We start from the raw sequence: 2,705 nt of genomic DNA on the forward strand, positions 1-2,705 counted from the left end.
GCCTCCAGCGCTCTGCCCTCCGCCCGGCCGGGGCGAGCGGAGCGCCCGGCGCCGCCGGCCTTCCCAGAGGGAGCCGAGGCGCCCGGAGCCCCCGGCTTCGAGCGAGGGGTGCGACGGTGACCGCCCCATCTGCCCCCTCGCCGGCATCGCCCGGGAGCAGCCCGCGGCGCCGGGGCCGGGAGGCGGCGGGGGACCCACTGCCGCCCGCGGCGCTTCCCAGCGCTCGACGCCGGCTCCCGCGCCCCTGCCGCTTGGAGACGTCCCAGAGGCGCTGCTGGGGCTGGGGGCAGGCTGCCCCTCCGCGCCGCGGAGCAAAAATCCACCAGCCGAGCTGCCCATCGCGGCGCAATCTCGCCCGCCGCGGGACGGCTGCGGAGGCCGCGCTCAGTCTGCGGCGCGAGCCTGGGAACCGGGCACGGGAAGGCGCCGGAGCAGAGCCGTGCAAGCAGGAGACCCCGGCGCGGGGTGGGTAGCGGGTGGCACGGCGGCGGGAAGCTGCTCCCCGGTGCAGCCGGAGGGCCCGGGAGCCGCGGGGACGCCGGGAGAGCCCGCGGGGCAGCTGCAGCGAGCCGCACGGAGCCGCCGGCCTGCGGCTCCCACGTGCAGCACAAGGACGCTACGGAGCCGCGCCGGGGAGGCAAAGTCTCCGAAACACTGCTGCCAGCACGGCCGCCACTTATCTTGGCTAAAAAGTAGAAGTTAATATACGAGCAGAATCTTAACACAGTGTATGTTTTCCTGACACGCAGGAAGTCCTGAAAAGCCCTTGTTTCTGGTGAATTGGTGCATCAGCAGAAACCCTGACACTCTGCTTTAGCGAGCGGCGAAGCCACCTCGACCCAGCGCCCAGCGCTTCGGCAGCCACCTCGGACCAGAGGGCTCCGGGTAACGAGGTATTTCTGAAGCACCAGAACCTATGAGCCATCGCTTGCCACATCGGTTGCGCCACTGCCCTCGCTAGCAGGCGAGCTCCGCTCGCGGCTGCCCGGAGCTGCGGCGCCCAGCTCCCTCCCGCACGGAAAGGCCGGCTCCCTCCGCGGTCGGGCAGGCCCCGAGCGGCCGAGCACGGCCCCGAGCCGGGCGGCGGGGAGCCGCGTGCAGAACGCCGCGGGCGGAAGCAGCGCAGCCGGCCCCGGCGGGGAGCTCCGCGGCGCTGTTTGCACCGCGCTCGGCTTTGCTTGCGTTGCAAAACCGTCCCGTTTCCTGCCTCCCTCCCACGGGCGGGCGGCCGAGCCCCGGCGCGGCCCCGGGGCCGGGACGTCGCTCCGGCCCCTCCCGGCCGCAGGACCGCGGGCGCCCCGGCCGGGGCAGGAGGTCGCTTCCGCGCCTGTCAGCTCCTTCCTGGGAAAAGGCATTCCCAGGGCAGCACAAAACCATGTAAATGCTCGGAAGGGGCCGGGGAGACGCGGCAGTGAAGCTTTTTAGGAGGTGAAAGGGGCCGGAAAGGTTTGCTACTCCTCCCACCCGATGCAGAGCCCCTTCCCGGAGCTGCTCTGAGTTTTGAGGTTGGGTCGGGAGGTGCTGGGGGACCCCGGCGTCCCCGCAAAGCCACCCGGCACCGCGCAGCCCGGGCAGAGCTGTGCCACGGCCCCGCGGCCTCCCCACTGCCAGGCACCCACCAAGGCAGAAAGCTGCGTTTTTCCAAAATAAAGATGCTTTTATGCCTCAAAAAGTAGACAAATACTTGCACACACGCATCTTACAGTAATTTGGTGACACTCAAGGTACTTCCCCATCTCCCAGAGCTTCTGCTCTGACAGGGCTACAGATATACCACGGGGCTGAAAATAGAACGAACAAACTCCGAGCGGGTCCCCCTTTGACTTATGCAACCCAAAGGAAAGGAGAAGTTGTGACACTGGCTTGCCAGGTCGGCCACGCTCTTAAACCAGCTTTGGGTCCACCCCGAGCAGCACGAGTCCAAATCCAGAGGCAGGGCTCTCCTTTCCTCTCTCTAAGCAGCACAGCACAAGACTCAATTTATCATTTTACAAACGTGATGATACCGAGTCATCCGTACCTTTGCTTCTGCCAGGATTTGTGGAAGACTGATTTATATCAAACCGCCCCTCGCCTGAGCAGCATTTTTGAGCCCGTTTGCAGAAGGACTGCGCAGGACTGCCAAGGAGCTCAACAAGCAGCCCAGAATTCAACAGCATGGCAAAATCTGGATGCTAGTGAAGTCCATGACAAAAATCCAAACAGCTTGAAGGAGTGTGCCTACAGAGGTAAAATCCTTGAGTGCATTCTGCAGAAAATGCTGCCAAACATATGCTGTTTTTATCTCAAATCTAATGATAAGCTTCTTTTCCCCTAAACTGTGTGTTTTAAATGCAATAAAAATTATGCAAAAATGCATTACTATTCTGAGGAGACATTTATTCAAAGCCAAGGACTGAGGATACTCCAGGTTTTCCCCTCGAAATTCCACAAGTATTCATTAGGCAAAAACCTATAGATAAATTTCTGCTTGCTGAAGTATTTCAGTATCTTTCAGGCACATGTTTTCTAAGCACGGAAAATAGGAAACGTTACACGAAGTGGCTCAATGAGACAGAACTCGACATCTGCTAGAAGAGGGAGCTCATTGCTAGCTCGTAGGTAGCCAGACTGGGCCTCTCCGAGGTGGGTAACCAGAATAAAGCAGGCGCAGAGCAGAATTCAGACTTGCAGCACCGATTTACAGCTTCGCGTTAGCTGAGGGA

The 2,705-nt window shown here is 61.5% G+C and overlaps 1 long non-coding RNA gene across 1 annotated transcript; it reads left to right on the forward strand.

The window, feature by feature from the left end:
* Positions 1-2,327, forward strand: LOC134151977 (uncharacterized). The gene is made up of 3 exons (XR_009960946.1): positions 1-465; positions 750-893; positions 2,036-2,327. It is a non-coding gene; the product is annotated as an uncharacterized LOC134151977 (long non-coding RNA).
* Positions 2,328-2,705: the final 378 nt, after the last annotated feature.

This window comes from Rhea pennata, chromosome 28, assembly GCF_028389875.1.
Source record: "Rhea pennata isolate bPtePen1 chromosome 28, bPtePen1.pri, whole genome shotgun sequence".
Classification (NCBI taxonomy): Eukaryota; Metazoa; Chordata; class Aves; order Rheiformes; family Rheidae; genus Rhea; species Rhea pennata.